The 16,635-nt window shown below is 52.5% G+C and overlaps 1 pseudogene; it reads left to right on the top strand.

The window, feature by feature from the left end:
• Positions 1-327: 327 nt before the first annotated feature.
• Positions 328-1,796, top strand: LOC129639132 (heat shock transcription factor, X-linked member 3-like; annotated as a pseudogene).
• The last annotated feature ends 14,839 nt before the right edge of the window (positions 1,797-16,635 follow it).

The raw sequence follows: 16,635 nt of genomic DNA, 5'->3' as shown, positions 1-16,635 counted from the left end.
CCTGAAACAAGGCACCTGGCAGTAGATGGAAGCTTTTGCAGGCAATCAGAAAAATACTTTTATGTACTTTCAGACAAGAGACAAGCTGGGATCCAATATCTGTCTCCATCCCCCTCCCCCACACTGGGCCAGGGCTGCCTCTCCACATCACCTCTGTGACCTCATGAAACAAAAGGGGGCTGACCACTTAATTGGCTACCTGGCCCGCAACACAGATTCTAGAATTTCCAGAGATTATGTATGGGGCACCCCAACCCTGGCCTGAGGCCCTTCTGCCATGAGTGTTCACTGCTTGGGTAGAGAATGCTCCTGAGCTAGACTGGCTCCATGGCTAGTCAGAGTCCCCATGAGGCACGTGACACCCCACTGGCCCCATCAACTGATGGGGAGCCCACAGCAGAGGACCCCCCTGATTCCTCCCTGATGCAAATGTGGATTCAGGGGAAATTTTGGCAAAGCAGGGTGACCAACCCTAGAACCCATATCTGGGCTCTCAAGAAAACCATCCACACAGGGCCTGAACGCAGAAATGGCCAACGAGGAAGAGAACAATGCTGTCCTAGGGCTGCCCTTCCCCAGGAAGCTCTGGATGATCGTGGAGGATGTGGCCTTCACCTCTGTGCACTGGAATGATCAGGGAGACATGGTGGTCATTGAGGCAGATCTCTTCCAGAGGGAGGTCCTCCAGCACAGAGGCACAGAGATCATCTTTGAGACAGACACTATCAAGAGTTTCATCCGTGAACTGAACCTCTGTAGGTTCAGGAAAATCCACCCTCTGGGTAGCTCTGCAGGGAAGAAGAAGATGATGGTAACGTAGAAAGCCATTTCAGGGAGACTAGGTTAGACAAGCCAAGTGCTGGACGGGTTTCATTTCCCAGCAGAACGTTTTTCTTGTAAGAGGGTGGCTAATGAAAGAGAAAGCAGGGCCTGTCGTGTTCCAAAACCCCCCTTAGACAGGATGCCCAGGGGTGACTCCAGACCCTGAGGGGCCGCTTGATGTCAGGGATGGCCAGTAACACCTCAAGGGAGGCCAGCCCCAGGTGAGCTCTATGGAGTGACATGCCAGGGCCTCATAACATGCCAGGCATGAAAAGACCTTGTCTCCATAGTTAGGCAGGGCGAGGACAGTGGTGGAGAGGAGGCTGGCGAGGAAGGGCTCCTCTCCCCCACGATGGCTAAAGTGGTTCATTTCCTTTCAGATCTATTGCAACTCCAATTTTCAGAGAGACAAGCCTCTCGTCCTGCAGAAAATCCAGAGGAAAGGTGACCCAGGAGCAACTGCTCAGCCCACCACTGGCGCAACAATGACTCCAAAGAGACAGAAGTGAGTGGTGGCAACCAGACACTCTCCTCGACTCCATCACAAGAAGTGCACCCAAGAGGCTGCCAAGAAAGTCCAGTAGGGAGCCCCAGCTGCTCGCAGAACCCCCTGCCTGCACTCATTTGTGCCCTCTCGCCTTTGGTCTATGGGCAGTGTAGACGAGCGGGCAAAGGGAAACCATCTCCCCAGTGAGCAGGGCAGCCCCAGTGGAGAGGGTACATCCAGCAATGCCATGTCTGTACCCCTAGCTACTGCTGGAAGGTATGGCCCAGGGGAACTGCCTGAGTGCCCCCCAGAGAACACAAATTATGAATCAGTGATGGCTTTGTACAACACCTATTCCTCCATCCTGACAGCAGCCCTTTCTGTCACAGCCCCAAATGAGGCCTCTGAGGCAGAGGAGGAGCAGGGAGAGTCCTCAGATTATAAGTGTGTCCTCTGTGAGCAGGTCAAGGAAAAGCCCAATCCCTGAGTTCTCAGGCCCCTAGGGACACTAAAAAGCACTCTTTTGCAATCTAAAATTGATTTCTGACTCTAATAAAGTAAAGCTAAACTCAACTGGAGTAAATAAGGAATCAAACGAGAATTGTGAGTCTGTGTTCTTTCTATCTGTCCATGCTATTCACACATGGCACTGGTGAGCCAGATAAGCCTGGAAGCCCATGCCCCAGGCAGGCTTCAGTCTGGTCCCTGTGGTCCCTTTTCATCTGAAGCAGTAGCATTTTACACACTTGACCAAGGGTCTGGCTCACAAGCCAAGCGTTAAGGCAAGCCCAGGACGGGCTGGTCCCTGGGCCTTGCCTGCCATTCAACAAATGGCCCAGCTGGGCTCCTGACTTTGGGGGTGTCACCTCCCATGATTCATGCACCCTGAAGCAGAAGGGGATCCTTGTGGGTCCCCCAATGATGCCACAAGTTTCTGATCAGCAGCTGAGCGTCTCTAGTTCCTGATCCAGGGGCCTCCCCAAGAGGTTCACTGGAAAGCAGTGTCACCCGACTCGCCAAAGGCCTTGCAAACACATGACCCCAAACCCAAAGAGAAGTACAAAGTTTCCACAAAGTGAGCACCAGCCCTTGTCTCTCTGCCCTCAGAGGTGTATTTAGGAGCCTGTCTTTCGACATGAGGCAGCCAGGCAGTGTCCAACACACATGCTTTGTGAGCCTAGGGACAATTTAAAACAAGGCAAGTGTCACCTGCAAGGACAGACTGTGGCCTGTTTCTGGGCCTGCAGGCCTCTCTGCCTGCTGATGCTCAGCCCAGCCCCCAGCCTTCCCTCATCACCCCCTGGACACGGTTCCAACATCGGGGAGTCTGGACCAGAACAGAGAGGGAAAAACACTAGCTGGTTTCCTAACAACACATTTCTCTCAACCACCCAGACCCAGCAGGGCCAAAACGAGTGGTGCTGCCATATTTTCATGAAGGTCAATGCCCTAGAGACTCTCACTGAGTCCAGAGCAGAACCACAGGAGGGGAGTCCCCACCCCCTGGCCCCGCACCAAGTGGCCAGCCCACCCCAGGACAGGGCCGATTCAGACCAAACCAGATGGGCATGCCTAGGGTGTGTTGGAAACTGGTTGGTGTCACCATGTCCTGGTCTCTCTGTCACCTTCCTCTGGAGAGCCCAATCTGGAAAGGCCTCCTGACCAAAGGGGATCAGGTGCTCGGGGATGTCCACCTGGAAAATGTCCTTCCCGGCCCTCCCCAGGATGGGCTGGAGCCACCAGCATGGGTCGGCGAGCATAGTCAGGTACTTCTTTTGCAGGTCAGCCAGAAGGGCTTGATACTCCAGCTCCTCCACCTCATCAGGCCCTAGGTTTTCTGGGCACAGCAAAGTGTCCCCAATGTCCACAAGACCTGTGTGCAAAGACAGGACACAGAAGGAGAACAAGGTGATTCAAAGGAATGCCTGCTAGAGACTGAGACCATATCACAGATGGGACCTGAGGTGAACTGGGTCCTCTGTCTGAGCCTTTCAGAAGGGCCCATTTAGACAAAGGGAATTTGGGGCGACGCCAATCGAGGGAGGTAGTGAAATGAAAGGGAGAGGCCTGGTGCTCCATGAACCCACCAGGTCATGGGCAGCTGACAGTCTTCCCACTGCAGGCCACAGGGACAGAGCAGGAGGGCCCCGGCAAGGAACCTGCAGACATCAAGTCCCCAAACGAATCACCAGCAGACAGGTGTTGCTGTGGAATCTCACCCCTGGGAGTCAGGGGACTTGCTCAGGCCTGGCTTCAGGGAGGGTGGGTGGGGAACCCAGCCTGGGTGCTGTGGTGCCTCTCATGGCCTCTGCCAGGCACACAGACACACATGGACACACACACACAGATAAGTGGCACATGCAGACATGGACCCACCTCTGCCTCAGAGCACAACTAGGACTGAGGCCCAGAGTGGTGGTCAGGCACCTCGGCCACCGTCTCCCAGCCCAGGGACCCACTGTCTCCCGAGCCACAGCTAACAAAGACTCCTCAGCTCCCAGGTCCCATCCCTGCCCATACTCTGCAGATCTCACATCTGAGCCAAGGGACGCTGAGGGCAGACCTGTGCTAACCTGTCTGGCCTCGGACCTGGGACCACCCTGGACCTCAGACATCCCTGCCAGGAGTCCTCCCCACACCACTGGGAGCCACCTTCCTCTCAGCCCTTCCTGAACCATGGCCTCCACTGTCAGCAGATGCCCTGGCCCTTGCCCAGAGCAAAGAGAAGGAACAAAGGAGAGCAGGAAGAACTGGGATGGGTGTGCTCTGTGTCCTCGCCAGGGTCTGGGACGGCACCACACAGGGATCATAGAATTCAAACCTAAAATAGCCTTCTAGGTCACTGTCACCTCATTCCATGACTGAGGAGGTGCTGAAAGATAGAGAAAAAGCCCATGACTGAAGGGGATCTGACCACACACACCTCCATTCTCACTTCTTTCCTTGTACCTTGATGGGGGCGGGGGGTCCCTGTTCACTGGAAGCGGGTAGAGGCAGAGGAGCAGAGCTGTAGGGCAGAACCTCAGCAGGCTCTCAGCACATGTGAGGGAGCCTCCATTTCCACATGGCTGTGAGGATGGGGACAATGTCCCAGAGGCACCCAGCCCAGAGCCTCCTGGGCCTTTCCTCCCTGAGCACAGGAGAGCCACATTTTTCACAGACCCACTAGGCCTCACGTGATCTGGCTCCTACCCTGGTGGCCTGCCCTCCTTACCTCTGGATTTACCCCAGTAGCCATTAAGGCCATCCTTCCATCCTTGGAACATTCCAGTGTGTTCCAACCTCAGAGCCTTTGTAGGGTGTGAAGAGTCATATCATATCCCTCAGAATCAGGTGCCGGAGTCTCAATCACAAGTTCCTCAGGGTGACCTTACAGACAAAGGAAAGGTCTTCACAGAGCTGATGGAGGTCCAGTGAGCTCATTAGGATGGACCCTCGTCTAACAGGGCAGCTGTCCCCATAAAAAGGACACATTTAGAGACAGATAGGCACACGGGAGAACTCGGGTGAAGAGGAAGGCAGAGCTCTTGGAAACCAGAGATGCCTAACATGGCCAACATGCCCTGGAAGTGAGGAGGGTGAGATGTTACAGACTCTCCACAGCCCTCACAATAGCCAACGTCAGCCAACACCTCGACCTCAAATGCCAGCCTCCTGAACCAACACGGTTCATAGTTTGAGCCACCCGGCCTGTGTAATCCTTACACGACTGCCAGCAAATGAATACAGAGGGTCAGCTCTGTTTGGACATCTCTCTGCAGGGGCAAGGAGGAGTGGAGGGATGACTTCTACACTCCCAGCACCACAGGCACACTCCTCCACGTCTGCACATCTTCATGTGTCTGTTTTCACCTTTACATGGTGTCTGTTTACACCTCCCAGTGTTGAAGGTCCCACAAGTTACTGACTCTTCCTTCCTGATGGAAGGGAAGGGAAAACTCATTCTGCCAATACAGCCATGACTGCACACTCACTGACTGAAGAGCCATGCAAGAAGAGGCCCAGGGCACAGGCACACACCGGAAGTGCTAACACTTACCAGCAAACTGCCTTCTGCAAAGGCTTCCCCCATGTCCACTTCCCCAACCACAGGCAAGAGTGCCATGACCTCAGACACTGGCTGGCCCTGAGCATCATCATTCGGCTGAACCTTTACCCACCTGCTGGGTGACAAAGTGTCTCCCTCTTCACTGGGTCTGGCTTGGTTACCAGGAAGCCTGGCTGGCCCCTGGGGCTTGGCCATTGCTATGTCTTCTACTGGGGTATTTGACTGGATCCCAGGCTTGCCCAGTTTCCATCATTCAGTGTCTCAGCCAACCCAACCCCTTCCTCCTGGGCACCTCCAAATCTCACCTGTGTGGGTGACATCCCTGAGCAAGAAGGGGCTTACTCCTACCACTTGAAGCAGAGGGTGCCTGCTTAGTGGCCAGAGGAGAAAACACTCTCCTGCCTGTTTGTCTGGGCGTCTTCACCTGCACAAGGACCAGAGGAATAGGGATAAAATCACCTGTGACAAGACAGCAACGTTGGACAACAAGACACCAAGGTCTTGTCCTTGGCAGGAGCCTCAGACCATGGAGACCTAGGAGGACCAACCAATGAGAAACACACATGCAGGTTCCCTCAGGGGGGGTTCTGTTCATCACAGCAGCTGGCCTATCCTCATGTGGATGGGACAGGGATCCCGCAGCATAGAAACCCATCCTCCAGGAGTGATGGAGATTTACAGCCCAGGAGACCGCTCAAGGAAGAAGAGAAAATGACTCATCCTCTCACACTGGCATTCTGGAAGGATCCAGGGGCTGCCACAGTCAGTGGGTCACCCTCCATGGACTCGTGGTTGGGTGCCACCAAGAGGGGAACAGTGGACAAGCAGCTGAACCCTGCTTGGTCAGACCCGGGCTGGGGTGTATTGCAGCAGCCCATCGCTGGAGGGGGCGTCCAGACACCAGGCTTCAGCCCACTGAACGGGTCCAGCTGTTTAGTTTTCAAGATCGAGGAGCAGGGAGGGAAGCCTGGAGTGCACATTGCCATCCCATACCCATGGTGAGAGGACTTCAGTGAGCGGACTCCCATGCATTCTAGGCTCTCCCAGTTCAAGACTGACTGAGTAATCCTCGGGACTGGCCCCATGTACCTTGACCCCCTGTGCCCAGAAACCCCAGCCCATGTGGTCATCTTGAAGTGGCTGCAGAGTCAGAATAAACTGGGTCTCTCACATAAGTATCTAGTTGACCATAGTTCTGGCAACCTGCACCCCTCTGATGGTCACACCTCCCTGCATGGGTTCACCATCGTAGAGCCCAAGGTCCCTTTGGGAGGGGCTGGGGCCATTCCCATGTCTGTTTGCTGTGGTCTTTCCCCAGGTACCTGCCCAGCCCCCGTTCCTTGGTTCCACATCTGAGGACTGGCTTTGGGGCCAAACCTGGGTGAGGGATCTTGACCTCTTTACTGGGGCAGCTGCCCTTGGCTTCAGTGTCATTTTGGACTGCACCTTGGTTGGTTGCCCATCCATCGAGCCCCCAGGAGGCCACATTTTACTGACCACCTGTCCTGCTCTGCAGGTCCAGCCTCCTGGGTGGTGGAAGCCCTCATCTTGGCCCCTGGCTCCTAGCCACTCAGTGCAACAACACGACCTCTGCTGCAGTCTCTGGGCAGTGGGGAAGGGGAGAGGGGGGTGTCGTCTGTCTCCTTCTTCACCAGACCCACTGAGCCTGGCCTGTGTTGCACAGTGACTTTGCTCTCCTTGGCGTTCAGGCAGTAGGTGACCATCTCTTCCCGTGGTTCCTGGGGTCTCGTGCTGGTAGTGCTTTGGGTCCTGCAACAGATCAGAGGTGGCCAGCTCCCCTGCTTCCTAGGATGGAGGGCACCTGTGATGAAGGAATACAGTCCCATTTGCTCCCTTGGGGGTGGGGGAGGTGGGCTGCTGCCGCAGGCTAAGGAGTTCAGAGGCATCTGGGGAGTCCTGGTCCTCGGGGGCCTGCCTCCCAGTCTCCCAGGCCCTCGTGCCAGGGATATAGGTTTTCCCAAGAGGATCTCCAATTCCAGAGTGTCAGGCTTGCCTTGGTGTAATGTTCAGTGTCTTTGAGGTTCAGCCACTCCTGTCAAATCCTGGGTCAACGTTTGTTCACTCCCTGAAGCTTTGTCAAGTACCGGGGAGACCCTGGCAACCCCCCCCCACCATCTTGGTTCTCACTGTTCTTCACCCTAGGCTGGTCATCCCCCGGCCGATAGCAAAGGAAAGAAGTCACTTCCCTCTATCCCTCCCATGATCCACATGCCTGGATCTTCTCACCTGCCAGGAAATAACTCTCCCCCTGCCAGCCCAGCGAAAGTTCTAGCAACTGGGCTATGGCCTTGGTCCAGGGCTGAGGGCACACTGACTACCCCCAGGATGGGATCTCATAACCAGTGGGGCAGGAGATGTCAACCCCAAACCAAGGCCTGATCTCGCCACCTCTCCTGGGACCACTCCAGGGTCAGCCTTCTCGGAATGTGTCCTTCATGAGGGTATTCTCGTGGGTTGGGTGGGGAGTTGGTGCCAGAGGCTGGTTGGAAACTCACCACCAAGGGGACAGGGAGCAGATAGGGTTGGGCGGGGCATCCCTGCACCTGCTATGGTGACCTGACAGTTCCTGCCATCCTGTCAGGAGGTGCAGAGCACAGACAGGTATTGGAGGTGTCCCCAGAGGGCCCCAGTGGTTGGGCCCTCACAGGGCCTGAGGCCTCTTGATTGCTATTGGCCAAGTGGGAGAACTGACACTACTAACTGGTGCCCGAACGGTGGCTGTGTGTACACCCTGGACGCCAAGTGCTTTTGCCTGGGTGGCACTACACTCTGCCCTGTATGCAACTTGGTGGGAGAGGCTCTTGGCGTCTTTCACATCAGACAACTGCTGGATTGGGCACGAGAACTGCTTCCAGTGCACTGGCCACCTAGCCATTTGCTGTCCATGGTGTAAGCACAGCATGATGGGAGAGGGCAGCTTTGGGTGCCAGACCTCACAAGGCAAAGTGCCTTCAAGTCCAAGGACACCTTTCTTGCAAGAGGCTCCCCAACTGTGCAAGGTGTCAGGTTCCACAACTGAGGAGGCACTGAGAGATTGAGAGATAGCCCATGATTTCAGGGGACCTGATGACACGCAGCTCCATCCTCATTTCTTTTCTCGTCCCTGGAGGGGATGACTGTTCACTGGAGTGGGCTGGAGGCAGAGGAGCAGAGCCACAGGCCTGAACCTCAGCAAGGTCTCAGCACCTCACAGGGAGCCTCCGTTTCCACGTGGCTGTGAGGATGGGGACAAGGTCCCAGAGGAACCCAGCCCAGGGCTTCCTGGGGCTTTCCTTCCCTGAGCACATCAGAGCCACCGTTCTCACCGGCCCACAAGGCCTCACGTGATCTGGCTCCTGCCCTGACAGCCTGCTCTCCTCTCCCCTGGATTCGCCCCTGGTAGCCATGAAGGCCATCCTTCCATCCTTGGAACATTTCAGTGTGTTCCTACCTCAGAGCCTTTGTAGGGTGTGAGGAGTCATATTGTGTCCCATCAGAGTCAGGTGCTGGAGTCTCAATCCCAAGTACCTTGGCATTACATTACAGACAAAGGAAAGGTCTTCACAGAGCTGATGGAGGTCCAGTGAGCTCATTAGGATGGACCCTCATCTAACAGGATGGCTGTCTCCATACAAAGGACACGTTTAGAGACAGGCAGGCACACGGGACAACTCGGGTGAAGAGGAAGGCGAGCTCTCCAAGAACAGAGAACCCCACTATGACCAACAATGTCCCAGAAGTGATAGGGGAAGTGATGGTGCAGACTCTCTCCACAGCCCTCATGAGAGCCAATGTCAGCTGACACCTCAACCTCTGTTGCCGGCCTCCTGAACCAACATGTTTTGCAGTTTGAGCCACTCAGTGAGATCCTGACATGACTGGCAGTAAATGAAGACAGAGTCAGCTCTGTCCGGACATCACTCTGCAGGGGCAAGGGGGCAGTGGGGGGATGACTTCTCTACTCCCAGCACCTCAGACACACTCCTCCACATCTACACAAATTCATGTGTCTCTTTTGACCCTTACATGGTGTCTGTTTACACCTCCCAGTGTCGGGGTCCCACAAGTTACTGATGCTTCCCTCCTGATGGAGGGAAGGGAAAATTTCTGCCAATACATCCCCTCGATGTGACCACACACTCACCGAAGAGCCATACAGGAGAAGGCCCGGGGCACAGGGCACACACTCGAGGTGGTGACACATGCCAACAAACAGCCTTCTGCAAAGGCTCCCCCATGTCCACTCCACCAACCACAGGCAAGGGTGCCATGTCCGCATGCATTGGCTGGCCCTGAGCATCATTATCCCACTGAACCTCTGTCCACCTGCTGGGTGACAAAGGGTCACCCTCTTCACTGGGCCTGGTTTGGTGACCAGGGAGCTTGGCTGGCCCCTGGGGCTTGGCCACTGCTGTGTCTTCTACCGGGGTATGTGACTGGATCCCAGGCTTGCCCAGTTTCCACCACTCAGTTTCTCAGCCAACCAAACCCCTTCCTCCTGGGCACCACTGAAGCTCAACTGTGTGGGTATCATCCCTGAGCAAGAAGGGGCTGCAAGTTCTCCTAACTCTGGAAGCAGAGGGTGCCTGCTTGGTGGCTGGAGGAGGAAACACTCTTCTGTGTACTTGACTGGGTGTCTTTACCCTCACGAGGATGAGAAGAACAGGGAGAAAATCACCTGTGACAAGACAGAAATGTTGAACAAGCCATCACAGTGTTCTCCTTGACAGGGGCTTCAGACCACAGGGACCCAGGAGGGCCCAACTGATGAGACACACATGTGCAGGTTCCTTTAGGGTTGGTTCTGCTCATCACAGCAGCTGGTCTGTCCTCACATGGCTGGGACAGGGACCCCACGATGTCTCAGTGCTCAGCACAGAAACCCATTCCCTAGAAGTGATGGTGATTTACAGCCCAGGAGACCCTGCAAGGAATAAGAAAAAACAACTCCTCCCCTCACACTGCCAGTTCAGAAGGATCCGAGGTCTGCCACAGTCAGTTGGCCACTCCCCATGAACTCATGGTTGGGTCCCACCAGGAGGAGAACTGCAGATAAGCAGCTGACCCTGTATGGTCAGGCCCAGGTAGGGGCAGCATGTAGCAGCCCGCCACGGGAGCAGGCTTCTGGACACCAGGCTGTGGCCCACTGAATGGGTCCATCTGTTCAGTTTGAGATTGAGGAGCAGGGAGGGTGGTCTGGAGTGCACATTGCCATCCCATACCCATGGTGAGAGGACTTCAGTGAGTGGACTCTTGTACTCAGAGTGTGAGCCCTGTCTGTCTATCCTTTGAGTACTTTCGTGCCCACCGTGGTGACTTGGCCAAGCATAGAGAGGATGTGAGGAATCAGGAGCAGAGAATCCCCATGAGGTGACACCAGCGGTGAGAAAGTTTTCCAGTTCATGAGTGGGGTGAGCATCCCCCTCTTTTTCTGTGTGTTTCTCTTTAACTCGCTGGAGTTTATGCAGGATTTCCATTCAGCCTTACCATTTTTCCCTCACATCACATGTTCCCCCAGGTTCTGAAGGAGTCCTTGATAAATGTCTCACTAAGCCCTGCACCTGGCTCTGGGTGATACTGCATCTCCCAACTCAAGACTGACTGACAAATCCTCGGGACTGGCCCTGTTTCCCTTCCCACTTGACCCCCTGTGTCCAGAAACTCCAGCCCAGGGGGTCCTCCCAAAGCAGCCACAGAGTCAGAGTTAACTGGGAATTTCACATCAGTGTCAAGTTCACCCTGGGTCTGGCAACTTCCACTTCTGGTGGTCCCACCTCCCTGAGTGGGTTCACCATTGCAGAGCCTGAGGAACCTTTAGGAGGAACTGGGATTGTTCCCATGTCCGTTTGCTGTGGTCCTTCCCCCAGGGACCTGCCCCATCATTGTTCCTCAATTTCAGACCTGAGAACTTGCTCAGAGGCCAAACTGGATGATGGATCTTGACCTGTTTACTGTGGTGGCTGCCCTTGGCTTCACTGTCATTTTGGATTGCACCATGATTGGTTGCCCATCCATTATTGACCACCTGCCCTGCTCTGTGGGTCCAGCCTCCTGGATGGCAGCAGCCCTCGTCTTGGTCCCTGGCTTCTGGCACCTCAGTGTGACCCTGTGACCTCTGCTGCAGTCCCTGGGCAGTGGGGATGGAGATGGGGGTTGGGGGTGGGGGTGTCGTCCGTCTCCTCCATAATGAAACCCAGTGAGCCCAGCCTATGTTGCACAGTGACTTCACTTTGGTTGGTGGCCAGGCAGTAGGTGACCAGCTCTTCCCGTGGTTCCTGGGCTCTCCTGCTGGTAGTGCTGTGGGTCTTGCAGCAGATCAGGGATGGCCAGCTCCCCTGCTTTCTGAGATGGAGGGCACCTGTGAGGGAGGGCTCCCATCCCATTTGCTGCCTTGGGGTGGAGGTGCGGGGAGTCACCAGCTCTTTATGGGGTGGGATGGATGGGCTGCTGCCACATGCACAGAAGTTCAGAGATGTCTGAGGATTCCTGGTCTTCAGGGGCCTGCCTCTCAGTCTCACTGACCCTTGTGTCAGGGATGCAGCTTTTCCCAAGAGGACCTCTGATGCCAGCAGGTCAGGTCTGCCTTGGCGAAATGTTCAGTGTTTTTGAGGTTCAGCCACTCCTGTAGAATCCTGGGCCAACGTTTGTCCACTCTCTGAAGCTTTGTCAGCTAGTGGGGAGACCCTGGGCCCTCTGTCCTTGTTTCTCACTGTTCTTCACTCTGAGCTGCTCATCTCCCCGAGGACAGTAGAGCAAAGAAGTTACTTCCCTCTATTCCTCCCTTGTCCCACACACCTGGATCTTCTCACCTGACAGGGAATTCATCTACCCCTGCCAGCCCAGTGCAAGTTCTAGCAGCTGGGCTGTGGCCTTGAGCCCAGGGCTGAGTGCACACCGACTATCTCGAGGATGGCTCCTCATAATCAGTGGGGCAGGGGATCTCAACCCCGTACAAAGGCCCGATCTTGCCACCTCTCCTCAGACCACTCCAGGGCCAGCCTTATCAGGATGGGTCTTTCGTGAGGTTGTTCCTGTCAGTTGGTGGGGGTAGTTGGTGCTGGAGGATGGCTGGGGACTCACCACTAAGGGGACAGGGAGCAGACAGTAGTGGGTTGGGTATCCCTTCAACCTGAGATGTTGACCTGATAGTTCCTGCAAGCCTGTCTGGAGGTGCAGAGCACTGACAGGCCCTCACAGTGCCTGAGGCTTCATGATTGCTGTTGACCGAGTGGGAGAACTGACACCAGGAATTGTTGCCTGCGCGGTGGCTGTGTGTACACACAAGATGCCAATTTGCCTTTGCCTGGGTGGCACCACGCTCTGCCCTGCATGCAGCCTGATGGGAGGGGCTCTTGGTATCTTTTGCATCAGACAACTGCAGGGTTGGGCTGGAGAACTGCTTCTAGTGCACTGGCCACCCACCCATTCAAGTCCAAGGACACCTGTCCTGCAAGACGCTCCTCCAATGTGCAGGGTGTCAGGTGTCCACTCACCCCTGCATCACTCAGGGCTGGTGGGTGGGGAGGCTGGAGTGCATCTTCCGGGCAGACCTGTAAAGTGCAGAGCCTGAAACGAGGCAGAGAATAAAGTGCGGGGAAACAAACACTAACTCACATCAAGGGACCATGGAGGGCTTTTTAGATGGGAGGGCCATCTAGACTGGATTTTGTAGTGAAGAGGGTCCCTTTGGCTGGGAAATAGGGGATGGGCCCCCAGAAGGGTTAGACCCATGGAGGGAACTGAGCCCACGTGTATAGCTGGAGCAAGGTCATGGGAAAGGGGCTGGGATACTAGACTGGGTCCAACTCAGAGGCCACCCTAAGGCGTCTGGCCTGTGCCCTGCATACAGTTGATCGGTGCCCTCACTTGCAGTTTTAAAGGCAAGCCATTGCTTCACTCCCTGAGAAGAATTCATTGATTCAGTCACTTGGTTAGTCAGTGATTGGGCAGAACTTTGTGTGGCTCCCATACACAGGGTCAGGCAGCAAGTAGACAAGAGGGGTGCACAGCTTAGTCAGGCGATGACCTGAATGGCTATTTCCAGGATGAGTGGCTCTTGCAGTTGATACCTGTCCTCTCTGAACTGGACACGGGCACCATGTTCTGCAGGCTGACTTCTCCTGGCTTGTGTGGAGGTTTCCAATTCTTGTTCCTGACTTCAGAAATAGGTTTAGAGAGATGACATTATGTCTTTATGTTCTGAGAGTTATTGCCCAGATACAGGATGAGATAGTTAGATAGCATCACCAACTCAATGGATGTGAATTTGAGCAAACTCTGGGAGATGGTGAAGGACAGGGAAGCCTGGTGTGCTGCTGTCCATGGGGTCACAAAGAGTCAGACACAACTTAGCGATGGTAAACATACAGAGGTGAGGGTGTTGGGCCAAGATTCTCCTGGCCCCCAGCAGAAGGTTGATTTGCCCCCTGTGGCACCCAGTGTCCCCCAGGCTGAGCAGAGTGGCTGCCGCTCATGCATTGTGCACAGAAGGAAGACATGGTACAGGTTTCCCCAGACCAACTCCCCAATGGCCTGAGCTGTGGCAGCTTCAACACCAGGAGGAATTTATCAGTGTTGGCCCCTCACTTACTGCCTTTGAAGGAATAGTGCAGGCAGTGAAGATAAGATGATATGGGGAGGGTGGCCTTGCCCTGTTGCCCACCTAGTGTTCCCAAATGACACTTGGAGGAGGCTTTAGGAAAGGGGCCAGCTATGTTTCTGAAATGATACTAAGCTTTGACAGTAATGTGCTGCTTGCTTGTTGTGCCATCTGCTGGCCTGCTCTGCCAACTTCCTTTGTTGTTGTTTTTTTTTTGTTTGTTTTGTTTTGTTTTGTTTTTTTTTAATTGACGTATAGGTAGGGCTTCCCTCATAGCTCAGTTGGTAAAGAATCCACCTGCAACACAAGAGACCCCAGTTCGATTCCTGGGTCGGGAAGATCCCCTGGAGAATGGAAAGGCGACCCACTCCAGTATTCTGGCCTGGAGAATTCCATGAACGGTATATGGTGTAGTTCATAGGTTGCAAAGAATTGGACATGACTGAGTGACTTTCACTCACTTTCACATAGTTGATCAACAATGTTGTGTCCATTTCTGGTGTACAGCAAGGTGATTCACTTTATATATATATAAAACACTTCCAGATTTGTTTCCTTTCTAGGTTATTGCAGATATTGAGTATAGTTCACTGTTCTATACAGTAGGATCTTATTTATGTATTTTATACATTGTTGTTCTGTCTCTCAGTCATGTCCAGCTTTGTGACCCCATGGACTGCAGCACACCAGACTTCCCTGTCTTTCACTCTCTCCCAGAGTTTGCTCAAAATCATGTCCACTGAGTCGGTGATGCCATCCAAACATCTCATCCTCTGTCACCCTCTTCTGTCTTCAGTCTTTCCCAGCATCAGGGTCTTTTCCAGTAAGTTGGCTCTTCACATTAGGTGGCCAAAATATTGGAGCTTCAGCTTTAGCACCAGTCCTTTCAATGGATATTCAGAGTTGATTTCTTTTTTTTTTTTTTTTAATTTTTATTTTATTTTTTAACTTTACAATATTGTATTGGTTTTGCCATATATCAAAATGAATCCACCACAGGTATACATGTGCTCCCCATCCTGAACCCTCCTCCCTCCTTCCTCCCCATACCACCCCTCTGGGTCATCCCAGTGCACCAGCCCCAAGCATCCAGTATTGTGCATCAAACCTGGACTGGTGACTTGTTTCATATATGATATTATACATGTTTCAATACCATTCTTCCAAATCATCCCACCCTCTCCCTCTCCCACAGAGTCCAAAAGACTGTTCTATACATCAGTGTCTCTTTTGCTGTCTCGTACACAGGGTTATTGTTACCATCTGTCTAAATTCCATATATATGTGTTAGCATACTGTATACTGTATTTCTTTCTGGCTTACTTCACTCTGTATAATAGGCTCCAATTTCATCCACCTCATTAGAACTGATTCAAATGTATTCTTTTTAATGGCTGAGTAATACTCCATTATAGAGTTGATTTCTTTAGAATTGACTGACTTGATCTCCTTGCTGTCCAAGGGACTCTCAAGACTCTTCTCCAGCACCACAGTATTACTATTTTATACAGAGTAGTGTGTATCTGTTAATCACAAACTCCAAATTTATCCCTTCCCCTGCTTTTCCTCTTTGGTAACCTAAAGTTTATTCTCTGAGTCTATTTCTCCTTTGCAAATAATTTCATTTGTATCATCTTTTTAGATCCCAAATATAAGTGATATCACAGAATATATGTCTTTCTCTTTCTGACATACTCCACTTAGTTTGGTAATCTTTAGGTCTGCCCATGTTTCCGCAAATTGCATTACTACATTATTTTTCATGGGTGAGTAATATTCATGTGTGTGTGTGTGAGTGTGTGTGTGTGTGTGTGTGTGTGTGTATACCACATCTTCTTTATCTTGTTTATCTGTTGATGGACATTTACACTGCTTCCATATCTTGGCTATTGTAAATAGTGCTGCAGTGAACATTGGGATGCATGTATCTTTTCAAACTAGAGGTTTTGTCTTTTCCAGGTATGTATTCAGGAGTGGGATTTCTGGATTATATGGTAGTTCTGTTTGTAGTTGTTTAAGGAACATCCATATTGTTCTTCATATTGAGTGTATCAATTTACTTTTCCACCAACAGTGTACAAGGGTTCCCTCTTCTCTGCACACTCTTCAGCATTTATTCTTCATAGGTTTTTTGATGATGGCCATTCTCTCCAGTGTAAGGTGATACTTCATTGGAGTTTTGATTTACATTTGTCTGATAACTAAGAATGTTGAACATCTTTTCATGTGCCTTTTGTCCATCTGTGTCTTCTTTGGGGAAATGTCTATTCAGGTGTTCTGACCATTTTTTGATTGGATTGTCTTTTTTTTCAGCTTCAGTTTTAATTAAAAGTGGTTGGTAATAAGAACTTCCATGGCAGAAAGCTCCATGCAGTGCTTGGAGGTTATGAATATAAAAATGAGGTGCTAAACCTAATATATCAATACATTGTAAATTATTTCTTTCCCTTTTCCTCCTTTGACCATTTCTGCCTTCTTAATCTTTCCAACTTTCCCAATACATGGAGATGTTAGATATATAGCAATGGATATTAAAATGGATTCTTAACTCTCATTACCACAAAGATATAGCAACTGAATTTGCATGTTCTGTGCCTTGAGCTTATAGCAGGAGCCCAGGCATTAGCACAGAAGCCCATTATTTGTATCCCACGGGTCCATGAGGGTGGATGGCTCCTT

The sequence above is a fragment of the Bubalus kerabau genome, chromosome X (genome assembly GCF_029407905.1).
Source record: "Bubalus kerabau isolate K-KA32 ecotype Philippines breed swamp buffalo chromosome X, PCC_UOA_SB_1v2, whole genome shotgun sequence".
Classification (NCBI taxonomy): Eukaryota; Metazoa; Chordata; class Mammalia; order Artiodactyla; family Bovidae; genus Bubalus; species Bubalus kerabau.
Note: the sequence above shows the minus strand (reverse complement) of the source record. Positions and strands in the feature narration are given on the sequence as shown.